General features: G+C 47.9%; 1 protein-coding gene across 1 annotated transcript in view; it reads left to right on the top strand.

The window, feature by feature from the left end:
• The first annotated feature begins 384 nt into the window (after positions 1-384).
• The window catches only part of EFCAB6 (EF-hand calcium binding domain 6), a 231,154-nt gene continuing 217,882 nt past the window's right edge, over positions 385-13,656 (top strand). Inside the window, exons 1-2 of the mRNA XM_078076716.1 lie at positions 385-1,178; positions 7,984-8,081. The gene's annotated coding sequence lies outside the window, so the exon portion shown is untranslated. The remainder of the gene's footprint in view (positions 1,179-7,983; positions 8,082-13,656) is intronic.

The raw sequence follows: 13,656 nt of genomic DNA, 5'->3' as shown, positions 1-13,656 counted from the left end.
CTCAGTTCTCCCCTTTATACTCCATGGTACATGTGATTTCCAGAAAAAATCTCAAATACAGTTGGTAGCTAGGAACTCATCTCACTCTGCTCAAGAACCACTGACCATGTGGACCTCTGTGTCCACTTAGGCTGTTCCCTCTGCCTGGATTGTCATTCCTCAACTTAATGTGGATGACGCCGATTGAGGCTTTGAGGTCACTATAGGCGTGGTCCTAATTCAAGAACCCAAATGGCCCCCTCCCACGCCCACCACTGCCCAGGGGTCGGAGCCACTGTGGTGCCTCTCATAACGTACCCCAGACCCAGTGACCGTCTGCTCCTTGAGGCGAGGCCAGGGCTCTTCCTTGGTGTGAAGGAGTTAGCTCGTAAGAGGTGGTGAAGTCCGCGGTGGCCGGTGAGGCCCTGATGGCTGGACTGTGCCCATTGTCTGCCGAATTCAGCTGCACCTGGTCGTCTCAACACTCTCCCACTCCGCAAGCGTGATTCGTTACTTGCCACACGGGCCCTCTCCAGCCTGGCCGTGCAGCTCACTACTCCAAGGCCCTGACCTGCACTCCTAATGCTCTCTTCCCCAAACCCCTGATGGACTACTTTGGCCTCTTGGAAAGCCTCCGCTGCTGTTTCTAAGTGCTGCCAATTCATGTCCACCGCCTGCCCCAAGTTGGCCTTAAATCTCAGCTCGTAGGGGGTGGCTGTGAATCCAACTTAGCTCCCCGACCGACGCTTGCCGTCCTATAGGAATTGGGGCTTCCCTGTTTAGCAGAGACAGCAGGAGGGCTGCCGGTTAGAGCAGCCAGGCTGACTTTCAGTGGCTGGTGGCTGCCTCCCCCCGGGGGTCTGAGCCGCACCTGGGGACCCCCAGACGAGAAGGCCAGAAGCGTCCTCAGCCTGGGGAATGGGTGACGGCTGGGTCCCACGCCCACCATGAGACAAGATGTGACCACCAGCACCTCTCTCAGAATGCAGCGTGTCAGGCATTCGAACCTTCAGTTCTGAAGGAGTAATAATCCCCTGGAAGAGTATATGGGCTTACATTTGTGAAGAAAACATTTTGTGACTTTTCAAGCTTCCTTTCCAAGGTCTCTATTCTCAGCCCCAAGAAGACGTAAGTAGAGACGGCGCTCATTTGTCACTTTGTCACCACACAGTGCTTAGCACAGCGCTCCTTCCTATCAGGTAATCAATAAATGCTTGTTACCTAACTAAAGGCAAATTAAATGCTAAACAGCACTAATTACAAGCTGTTGCAAGATCCTGGCTCTTAGCAAAGAGAATTGCTTGTGATTGTCGGGGGTTTGCCCAGGTGCATGGAACATGAAATTATTTTTTAACTGCTTCTTTATTCCGGAGGGTGGGCTGTTCTTCCAAGATTGCTGTAATCTCATGTTCAGAGGGCAGGATTCATTAAGATTCTAAATGCCAGTCTTCCACACTGTGGAATCCTGTTCAGGAGCGAGCTAAGTGGATTTTGATGCCCTGTTCCATGAAAGGAGATGACCAGTTACTATTACAGGGAATGAAGAGCTCACAAGTGCATTAGCGCACCAGAGGGGAATGAAAACATGGAGAGGAGCTACACGGAGCCCGCACATAGTACCTGTCCACGCACCACCCTAAGATAGCTGCAAAACTGACTCCGTTTGCAAATAATAATCAATGATTTGTAGTGATAGTGTTTAAAATGTGCAATTTAGTTTCTGGCTGATTGTACTTAAATGAGCAGCTGCGTCAGCTGTCAAGGTAAATATCAGAGAGAAAGCATCTATTTTAGTAAAGAACAAAATAACCATGGTAGCTTTTCCAGAGGAGCTACTTATACCTCATTTATTTTTATTTAATTTTTTTTTTCTTCAAAGGACAGCTCAGGAGACTCCGGTCTCCATTTTATGAGGCCATCAAAAGGACACCGGTCGGAGCAATCTTTCGTAGCGGATTTCCCAGGGATGTTCTCCACTCTCATTTAGATGCATTATGTATCTATGCCACGTGTCTGCTCTTCCTTTCTTCTTTATTAATAGGCGAGGTGGAAAACGGTACTTAACTTCTTAGGGGTTAATCAGTTCCTGCTGTGTATTTCTCCCCATGAAGGTATAACTTCCATTTATAACATCATTATTGATTACCGTGAAATAATTTCAGGCTTGATCTTAGTGCCCAGTCCCCTAGGTATACATAATTGCAGTGAGTACTCAAAACCTGGAGCCTCCGGAGGGACAGAGGATTATTGCCGCACAGCTCGCCATGATTCCGAGTTTCCTCTTGATTGCTGAGGGGATGAGCTCTTTGTTGGCTGTTGTAAGTGTGAAAATATTTTCTCCAACTTCCCATGGCTAGCTTCTCAAGATTATCATTAAAGGTTTTGAACAGCAGATTCCTGCATAGGAATAAGTAGTGGAAATCGTAACAGTTCGTGGGCAGGAAGTGTTAGAGATTTAAAGGACGCTGAATGGTATCTTGGACAAGGTAATAGGTTCAGCCTTGTTGAAAGTAGATCTACTACAGGCATCCAAGGGGGCCGCCGGTGTTTTTTGGAAGCTATGGTCAAGGAAGACAGCGGTCTCCTCCTACAAACTCCTTGGGGCCACTGTCACATTGCAGAACTCCGGTCTGCGTGAACAAAGATCAAACTGAATCTAACGGGCTTTATGGGCTTATCAGGACAATCAACAAATGAGGTGAATCGAGATCTTGTAAAAAACAAACAAAAACACCAAGTTAACTCTTTACGTGGAGTGAAAAATTTCCAGGAGCAGGGAAAACACTTTGGAGTGAAGATGCTCTTAAGAAAAAAAGAAAAAGAGAATTATATGACAAAACCTCATGTCAGATTGATCAGTCATTTAAATACATGAAAAAAAATCATCCTTGTGTTCAAGGAAATACATAAGGATTTTGAGTTTCCCAATTCTTTGCGATGTTGCCCCAGTTGTATGCTTCACCTACTGAGTTCAGATCAGTTCAAAGACATTTATTAAGTCCCTACTAAATACCGTGTTTGCTCACACAGCAACTATCAGGATTTTTCACCTCTAATTTTCCCTCAGAAAAGAGTGTTACCAAAAACTAGAACCCTTACAAAGTCTCTCATGTAGCAGCTTATCATGTCAGTTACTTGATTTTGAACAACGTATCGCCTCGACTATGCTGTCTTTGAACAAGTAGACACCTGATGGAATTGGAGAGAGAGAGAGAAAAGGAAATTTAACACAGATTTAGTACATTGCTAGGCTATGTCATTGCATTTTTTGGTGTTGGGGGCGTTAGATGTTTTTTTAAATAGGCCTTCTAAAGCGTACTTTAAAAAACAATAGCGAGGCAATCCTGAAGATTACAAAGAGTCACAGAATAGGTTTTTACAAACAGTCATCCTGGTGCTATGTAAATAGGTACTTGTGGCTCTCACAGTCACAGAGGGAAAAGAGAAAATGGGGCAGAGCAGCATCTGAAGAGATACTGGCTGAGAATTTTCTAAACCTGATGAAAGACATTAAGACACACATTCTAGATTTGCAGCGACACCCAAGCAGGACAAAGACAAAGGAAACCACACCTAGGTACATCTTGACTTCTGGAGAAAAGTAAGATGCATGACTTTCAAAAGAGTAACAGTGACACAGACAGAAGACTTTGCAGCGGAAATGATGGAAACCAGAATATAACTAAATGGCATCTTTAAGATGCTGAGCAAAAATAATTGCAAACCTAGAGATCTATACTCAGGAAAATGATCCTTTAAATGTGAAAGTGAATAAACACATTTTCAGATAAATAAAAACTGAATTAGTTCATTTCCAGCAGACCCACACTAAATACAATTTTTAGCGTCATCTCTGTCGGAAGCTGAAAACACAAACAGCAACAACAAAAAGATCAGTAGAAAAATTAACAATTAACAGACTTGTCCACATTTTCCCCTCAGAAGGCAGGGTAGTGTGGGTGAGGTTGGAGAGAGTGAATGAATGAGATCACAGTGTACAGACTCTGGCATTGGAACCAAGAGGACTTGCTGAAGGACTAGATGTGGGGGATGAGGCAATGATTATGAACGGATAACAAGGTTTCCTGGTTTGAGTGGTGCCATTTATTGACATAGTGGGGGAGGTCGGAGGATCAAGGGCTGTGTGGATGGCTTACCTGAAGAGTCTCCCGTACACACCGTGGAGGGGTCAAGGCTGGTAGTAAGTACAAGAGCACCACTTATGTCAGACCCAGAGGGACCCTGAGGTTCAAAGGCCATGCAGAGGGGGAAAGTCAGCAGTGGGGTCTGACAACTGAGTAGCTGGTGATTCAGGGCGAAACCTAGGGTTGTACGGCTTCAGAGGAGCGATGAGAGTGTGTTTCAGGTAGAAGGGTGATCGGTCAGCTGGGCTGAATGCTACTGAGAGGCCAAGTGAGGCAAAGTCAGGTACAGATGAAATATTCATGAAAACTGACCAAGCACCAGGGAGTAATGGGGTTTTGCCTCTGGTAAGACCGATCAAGAGTGAATGGTAACCGAGAGAGCAAGTACGGACAACTCTACAGAGAAGTGGGGTGAAGGGGAGCAGAGAATCTTTTTTTTCCTTTTTTTAAAGTAGGCTACTGAGATCAAGAATTGGATGTTTGACTGAGCCATACAGGTGCCCCTCCCCCTCTTTTTTAAAGATGTGAGATACCAGAGCATATTTTATGAGGGAAAGAGGTCAGGGGAGAGAGAAAGGGAGAGAGAAATAGAATGAGACTGTTGGCCCTAATGGGAGAGAGGCAATGACCTAAGCCCTTTTGATCTCAGAACCAAACTTTTCGGCCTTAGCGTCTATCTGCACTCTTGAAAAGCATAGAGGATCTCAAAGAGCTTTGGTTTTTGTGAGTTCTATCAATATTTACCATATCAGAAAGCAAAACAGACAAAATTTTATTTATTTTTTTAAAGATTTTATTTATTTTTTGACAGAGAGAGAGACAGCGAGAGAGGAAACACAAGCAGAGGGAGTGGGAGAGGGAGAAGCAGGCTTCCCGCAGAGCAGGGAGCCCGATGCGGGGCTCAATCCCAGGACCCGGGGATCATGACCTGAGCTGAAGGCAGACGCTTAATGACTGAGCCACCCAGGCGCCCCAAAACAGATAAAATTTTAAATACTTGTTTACTAATTCATTTTTTTTTTTTAAGATTTTCTTTATTTATTTAATTGCCAGAGAGAGAGACAGCAAGAGAGGGAACGCAAGCAGGGGGAGTGGGAGAGGGAGAAGCAGGCTTCCCGCTGAGCAGGGAGCCCGATGCGGGGCTCGATGCCAGGACCCTGGGATCATGACCCAAGCCGAAGGCAGATGCTTAACCAACTGAGCCACCCAGGCGCCCCTACTAATTCATTTAAAATACTAATAAACCCATAACATATTAACATTTTTATGAAAAATTATGCTTTCCAAAACATTTAGTGCAAAGAGAGGCAGTTTTGTATTTTTGTAAATCTCTTTAAGGTCTGACTTAATAGAAGACAGCCGGATTCTTCTATCTTCGTTTGCATTCAATCTGTTGCAATGTCACACATCATGTGGTTTCTGGAAAACCTTATTGCACACTCATGAGAAAATAAGAAAGAAAAGGCAAGTCACATCTTCGTATTACTATGAAAATAGTTTTGACAATTAGGGACTCCCTGAAAGGGTCTCAGGATCCCTGAGCAGTCCCTGAGCACCGGCTCCCTTGGCAATGAAGTCCCCGAGGAGGTCAAAGGGGGTGGGATTCAGGACACAAATGGACGGGCTGGCCTCCTTTGGAACAAGAGCAGAAGAGATGGGCGTCTAAGGGGTTGCGAGACAACAGTGCGCTCCACTCCTACAGCTTCGAGGCGAGGCCAGGCGCCCAGGGTGCAGGAGGTCCGGGCAGAAGATACTCCGGACCCCTCCGTGAGAGGGAAGACCACAGGTCATCTCGGCTTCTCTGCGGCCAGAAACGTGCAGAGGTTTCCTCAGCAAGGCTGCCGCTCTGGTCACTGCCCCCCCGGCCCCCGCTACGGAGAGCAGCGACTAGCCTGCCTGGGTTCTAACTCTGGTTCTGCTATCGACTAGCTGCGCGTCCGGGGACAGAAGACCCTCTCCGGGCCTCGGCTTCCTATCTGTAAAATGGGAATAATCAGGGTGACTGTTCATGGAGCGTGGTCCCTGGACACTGAGGGTGCAGCGAGGGGGGTAGGGGCAAGCTGGTCCCGCCTCCCGGCGGCTCTCGGTCTCCTCGGGGCCGGCAGGGCACAACCAGGCACGCGCATCGTCGCAAGAGCCACCAGCGCGGCGAGCGCCACCCTTCGGGAGGCCGCAGCACGTGCTCCGCGCTGCACCCACATTCTTCCCTTCATCCCGACCCCAGGCCCCGCGCCGCTACGCTTGGCTTTTACAGGCCAGGGTGTCTGCCTTTCACAGGCCACGTGCTTCGACGCGGTTCCGAGGGACCAGTCCGACGGCCACCTAGCGCGAAGGCCACGTCACAGAGGCCGGCTTCCACGACGCCCTCGCCGGGGCACTCTGCGGGTTCCCGCGCCCAGGGCGCAGGCTTCCGACGGAAGTTCCTCCCACGGGGGCGGAGCACCGGGCAAACCTCGTCACGCCCCTCCAGTTACCGATTTAGCCAATCGGGGCCTCTCTTCTTGCCGGGTGCGCAGAACCCTCCTCCAATCAGCGAGTGTCGTCGTTGCTCGGGCAACAGCGTCCTAGAGACGGCGAGTGGGCTGGGTTTCTGTGGCCGCGCGGCCTGGAGTCCGGGCGCTCTGCAGTGGCCCCGCGAGGTGAAGTGAGAAGGGGTCTCGGGTAAGGCGGCGCAGCCTCGGCGTCCCGACCCCGCGCGCTAGCCGAGGGCAGAGGAGGGTCGATGCGGGCGGCTCTGAGGGTCCCACAGCCCGGAGAAGGCTGCTGCTCAGCCCCGGGACACGGAGCCTCCCGCCCTCAAACGTGCCATTGGGCTGGTGACTCGCTTATCCGTTCCGCACGTGTGTCAGTCACCGTCGTAGGCCCTGGCGCTACTGCGGCCAGTAGTGCGGACCCCGTCCCGTGGGCTGACGTCATATCTGGGGAAGACAGACCACGACGGGGAAGGTGGTGACCTCTTCTTCCCTGGATCCGTGGAGGTCACACGGGAAATCTGGGGCAATGCCTTCGCTCCGTCCCGTTTACAGAATGTTTCGTGTCCCTTATTTCACTGGTCCCCACAGCGACCTCAAGGATCATTACCCCCCCCCCCCGCCCCCGTAGACGGGGAGCTGAGCCCTACGGCGTGAAGGGGATCGTCCCAGCTCACACAGCTAGGAAGTTGCAGAGCCAGAATTCAAACCTGGCACTTGCGTTGCCTGTTAAAAAAAAAAAAAATCTCTGGTCTTTCTAGAACATTCTTTGTCCTCAGACCACACAGTTACCCTTGCCTTCCTCGGAAGGTTTGTCTGGAAAGTGCTTTGTGAAGTGTTCTGTTGCGCAGAGCGTACTTAAGGTCACTGGCTGAGGTACCCCTGCCCTTCCCTTCTTTTCCTCTCCTTTCCTTCCCTCCTAAAAATCTTCGCCTCTTAGAACGCCTTGTCCCTGTTAAGAGGACTCTTACTTCTCTCTCAAAAAGAGCAATTTAATAATGTTTCTTGAGGCCTATATGTGCCCCTAAATGGGTGGGCTTTCAGGAATGCTGTAAATGAACTTGACTCACACACCGTAGTCCCTTCAACTGTCTTTTACCCATTGTCTTCAATTCAATAAACATTTACTTGGCTAAGTTGGGGGGGCATTCAAAAGTGGAATAGGCATGGCCCCTTGGACTGTCTGGGAACATTGGCCTCCCACTCAACCCTATGGCCAGCTTCCTGAGGGCACGTGGGTTATATTAGTGATGTGTGCTTTCCCTTTCCCTCCACCTTCAGTTTGGTGCTTGGCTCACGCGAGGTGCTTGCAGAAATTTGTCAAGAAGTGCTTACTTGAGACTTTAAATTTGCTCTCCAAACTTTGGCCTTTTCCTGCCCTTTTGCAGCCATCCACCTGGTCCCCCATGCACAGAGGTCTCTCCAGCGCCCACGGTGTGACTCCTGCAGCTGACTGGCACATGGAGACAACGCAACTTCTTCACAGGTGTGTATCGAGAGTGACTGTTGGCGGGTAGCAGCTGCGGAGCGTCCCCAAAGGTCTTCCTGGGTGGCTCCTTCGCCTGCCAGGATGGTCCAATGCGCTGTACAGTGCGCCTGAGAAAGTGCGAGAGAGGCAAGACACGGACGCTGGCTCTCTTCCCTCCAATACCACGAGTGAGCTGACCTTTTTGTGAAGTATATTTAGATGTAGGCCTGCACCATCATGGAGATTGGATGCTTGTGACTCTTAACTGTTAATACACCTTCAACACAATGTTCTCCAGGATAGCCACACCATTTGGAAGAGGGCGCTAAAGGAAAGGGTTATGTTTGAGAAAAGTCTGTGAACAGAGCGAGCGTATGAATATGTTCTGCTTCCGGCACTGAAGAACTTCGTGTTCGACCTCTTTGTCTCTTGGTTTTGACCTTTTTCTGTCTCTTTCTTGGTTTACTTTGTTTTGGGTGCTTTGGTTGTTTTCTTCTCTTGCATGTATTTGTGTGCAGTTTTAGGAACTCTACTTCTGCTACTAGACCTACGGTGACCACTGCGACTCCTGGCTAGTACTTACCGAGCACTTACAGTGTTCCAGGCACAACCCGGGGCCTCGTATCCATTTTTAGGTTTAGTCCTCACCGCCTGCTTCCAAAAAAGAACTGTTACTTTCCCCATTTTGTAGATGAAGCAAAAGGGACTCAGGGAAGTTAAGGGCCTTCCAAGCAGAGAAATGGTAGAGTGTGCTTTCTACCCCAGGATTGCCTGATGGTAGAACCTCTGTGTTCTTGACTGGTGCTCTAGCACTCAAACATATATATGTGCTCCCTAAGTCCCCTAAGGCTTTGAGATGACGCCTAAGAATACATATAATATGGTAAAATAAACACATTTTAATCAGGATCATGAAGACTACAAGTAGAATAGGAAAGTAACGTCAGCAGGGGGAATACTCAGATTGTCCATAATGGTTAATATAGTTGGGCTGCAAATTTAGCTGCGAGCTTCTCGTTAACTCAAGAAAAAAGAAAATCAGAGAGACAGAGAGGAAGCGAATTTATTTTGTCCAGGCAAATAAAACATTTTTTAAAAAAGATTTTATTTATTCATTTGAGAGAGAGAGAGAGAAAGAGCGAGAGCAAGCGAGGGGACGGAGAGGGACAAGCAGACTCTGCACTGAGCACAGAGCCCAATGTGAGGCTTGATCTCACGACCCTGAGATCATGACCTGAGCCTAAATCAAGAGTCAGACGCTTAACTGACTGAACCACCCAGGCAGCCCCAGGCAAATAAAGCATTTTAATTCTTCTGGAAAATTAAAGCTTTTCTAACACGTAGTAGGTCTTTATTACAAAGCCTGGGCAGGGCTTGATTACTACCGAATGGCTAAGGTGTAGGCTCAACATTCTCACCAGTTAGGGAGAGAATGTGGACTACTACATTTGTATGGGATAGTTGAAATAAAAGAACTCTGGGGCACCTCGGTGGCTCAGTTGGTTGAGCGACTGCCTTCGGCTCAGGTCATGATCCCGGAGTCCCGGGATCCCTGCACAGCAGGGAGGAGTCTGCTTCTCCCTCTGACCCTACCCCCTCTTGTGCTCCCTCTCTCTCACTCTCTCTCCCTCTCTCAAATTAAAAAAAAAAAAAAAAATCTTTAAAAAAGAATAAAAGAACTCTGAATGGTAACCATTTTCAGTAACACCTTCTCAATTTTATTTTTCCCCCAGGACTTTATAAATGCTGTTGTCCTGTCCCCTGGGTCGGTTCCAGTCATTTGTTTGCTCATTTAGTCCTTGAGTTAACAGTTAGTCCTTGAGCACCTGCTGCATGCCACCGCAGTGACGGTCATGTCACTGTCCTTATCCTCTTGGTGCCTCTGCCCTGTCACTTTCTACAGCTGGGTTTTATTCTTGACTGACTTTGCTTTGCCCTCCTTTGTGGTTTTATAAAACCCTGAGAGGACACTCACCACCTACACTGTAACTGTCCACCAGCTTCTGCGCCTCTGATATATGTTCTCTACACTCCCAGGACCTAAAAATGATAGCAGCTACCAAATAGTGAGCACAACCTGTTCTGTGTCTGGTGCTTTAGAGACATTATCCATGACCCTTCTGCAGCCTGGACAGCATGGCATTTAACCATTTTTGGTTCACTAGCCTTTTGAGAAGCTGGTGAAAGCAATATATCCTCTCTCTAGAAAAATCACATCACAACACTTTTGCATTTAATCTCAGAGGGTTTGGTGATCTACAAAAGCACACACGTGGACCACACTCCTAGATTCCAGGTTAAGAATACTTGCTTCAAAGAGAGATGTTATTTCCATTTTGCAAATGAGGAAACTGGGTCAGGAGGAGGTTAATTAACTTGCGAGTCGGATGGTAGATGGTGGAACGAATTTGACCCTAAGTCTTCTTGACTCTAAACTCTTTGTTTTTTCCATTGTCCAAAAGTGTAGATGTTTCATAAATGGCTGAGGGGGTGTATGGAAGGCTAAAAAGGGAACTTTATAGGGTATGTGTCCCAAAATATGATAAAACATCCATATGATATCAGATTAGACAGGGAGAAAGATTTTTCTCAAGTATTCGGATTTAACTGCCAAAATCTTTTGTGTTGCTTGCAACTTTTTCCAAGTGACAATCTCCCCCCCACCCCATGATACCAGTTCCAACAATTTTTGCTTCTGATGCCATTTCTGTTTGGCTGCACACATTTCTTACTCTCGTGTTGAATTATGTTTTCTCTGGATGCCAAGGCAGATGGATGGCACTTTTGTTATGATTCTGATATAAATAGCATCTGTTAAAAACTGGACATTAATACTTATCTGGCAAATAAACAAATATATCAGTGAAATAGCCCTCTAATTGTGTTTGTCTGTGACTAAGAAGTGTATTTGATGGTCAGTGACTTGGTGCTTGTGTGGGGGCATTGGTTTTATGAGCCTTCTTAATTTCTACCTCACCAAGTTCTGAAGTAATTTTTTGGTTAAGATTTTATTTTGAAGTAATCTCTACACCCAACATGGGGCTCGGACCCACAACCCCGAGATCCAGAGGCACACGCTCCACCCACAGAGCCAGCCAGGCGCCCCTGAAGTCATTAATGAATGTCTCAGAGTTCTCTTTATTTGGAGAACCTAAACTGTGGATGGCGTGAAGCCAGAGATGACCTACAGAACTTGTCAGACTGCCGTGCTCATGCCCAGGGCGCTGTTTAGCTTCCAGAATCAAGAGTAAGATTAGCCCAGCCGCCTTGTCCTCACAATATTAGGTGTTGTCTGCTGTGGTCCATCAAGAATAAAGCTGTGTTGAGTGTGAAGCGGTGACATCAGCCCATTCCTCCAGGGGAGGGGCTCACCAACCAGCTGGGGCCACAGATAAACAGCCAACAGAAAGGTCTGGAAGCAGAGAATCAGAGTGCACAGAGTAGTAGGTCTAGAGCGATGGCCCAGGAGGTGCTAATACTTTTACTTCATACTTTGTGTCCCACCTGGCCTCACAGCAAAGGAATGGAATTACAGTACCTTTGACCTTTTTGTCCTTTTCTTTATTAAATAAAACAACGAGCGAAACAAAACTATGAGACCAGATTCTCCAGAAAAGCATGATTAGTTTTGGTTAAGGAAGATAGGAAGGAAGGCCTCACGAAGGAGGGGCCCTCCATCTCGAAAGGTGAATTGCAGTGTGCAGGCAAGAGAGGTGGAAGGAAATCCTGGCAAAAGCATGAACCAGAGCTCAGAGGTGGGGAAGGACATGGCCCCTGTGGAGGGCTGTGTGAAAATACAGGCCGCATGGAGTGCTGGTATCTGGTGGTCGCTCAGGGCCAGGTTACTAATAATGGGAATGAAGGATCTTATCCCCCACAATGAGGGGTTTGACTTCAGGTGGATGCTCTGGAGAAGTCTTGCATTTTTTTTTCTTTTTTAAGCTTAAATAATTTTCAACTCACAAAAATGTTGCAGCATCAGTACAGAAAGTTCCTTTGTGCCCCCAGTCTTCCCACCACCCCCGGGATAACATCATACATAGGCTCGGAATAAGGACAGCAGTCGTAACTAAAGCACAGACTGGATTCAGGTCTCACTAGTTGGACATGAGCTCATTTTCTTCTCTCAGCACATTGTTCTGGGAGATTCTAACACGTGTAGTTCTGCATGGCATGTTTTTAAGCCAGGGAGTAACACAACTATATCTGTGTGTTAGAAAGATAGATCATGGCAACTGGGAGGGGGTGGGTGGGTGGGGCAGGGAATAGATTGAAGAGTGTTTTGCAAGTAAATTGACAGTCCTTGCCAACTGCTCAGAAAGAGAGCTGGAGGCCAGAGTCAATGGCAGGGATTTCTGCCTTGACTTACCAAGGTTCAGGAGTGGAAGCAAATTCATTCATTCACTCAGTGAGTTTGAACACCCCTAACTGCTAGTCCCTGGCCCAGGATCTGGAGGTATACTGATGACATAAATTAACTTGGCCCTTGCTTTTTTGGAATGCAAAGTCTACAGAGACAGGCATTAACTGAATACTCATGCAGCTAGGTTAAGTCATTATAAACTGGGCTAAGGCCTATGAAGGACAGCAGAGGTCTTTGTGGAAGTATGTAATGGGGGCATGGCCTAGTGTGGGGGCACCAGAGAAGGCTCCCTGAGAAGGTGTCATTTGAACTGACATCTGTGGCATTGGTTTTGGGCAGCACTAGCAACCTCCCCTGCAACCTTTCCAGCAAGGCAAGTTCTCAGGTCCCACCCTCCCCAAGATCTAGATCTAGGATTGGGATCTAGAGCTGGAGCCCAGCGATCTGTTCCTAACAAGCGCTCTGGGTGGTTCCGATGGACACTCAAGTTTGAGAACCACTGATCTTTGCAAGGAGGAGGAGTGCATTAGGCAGACCCGAGAGAAGGATGAGTGGTCTGGGGGTGGGGTTGGGGGGGCGCGCTACCGCACTCGGAAACAGCTTCCATGTAGGAAAGCCACATCAGAGGGACGGCCAAGGGTCACTGTGGCTGAGGCTCAGGGAACTGGGGGAGGGAGATGGATGGAGAAGCAGGCAAAAGCTGTCCTGCACGGCCTTGTGATACTATTAAGGACTTTGGTTTTAATTCTTAGGGCAATAGGAAGCAGTTGGAGTTTTTAAAGCAAGGAAGTAACATAAGGGCATCAGTATTTTAAAGTAATTATTCTGCCTGATGTGAGGAAACTAGAGGGGGACCACGGTAGGATTACGTGTGTGATTGTGGGGTGTGTGTGTGTGATCTAGATATGGGCAGATGAGTGGTGCTCATATTGTATTGACATACGATCGCTTCCCTGGGAAACCTACAATTTAGTATGAATTCATGTAGAGGACCTGCCTGAGGTTTTTGGGTTTTTTTTGTTTTGTTTTAAGATTTTATTTATTTGACAGAGTGAGCATGCGAGAGAGCACGAGCAGGGGGAGCAGCAGAGGGAGAGCGGAGAAGCATTGGGCTACTTCTGTGCTCTCCCTGCTCAGCAGGGAGCCCAGTGTGGGGCTCGATCCCAGGACCTGATCATGACCTGAGCCGAAGGCAGATGCTTCACGACTGAGCCCCCCCCAGGGGCCCCT

This window comes from Halichoerus grypus, chromosome 6, assembly GCF_964656455.1.
Source record: "Halichoerus grypus chromosome 6, mHalGry1.hap1.1, whole genome shotgun sequence".
NCBI lineage: Eukaryota > Metazoa > Chordata > Mammalia > Carnivora > Phocidae > Halichoerus > Halichoerus grypus.
The sequence above is the reverse complement of the archived record's forward strand: the minus strand, read 5'-3'. Positions and strand labels throughout refer to the sequence as shown.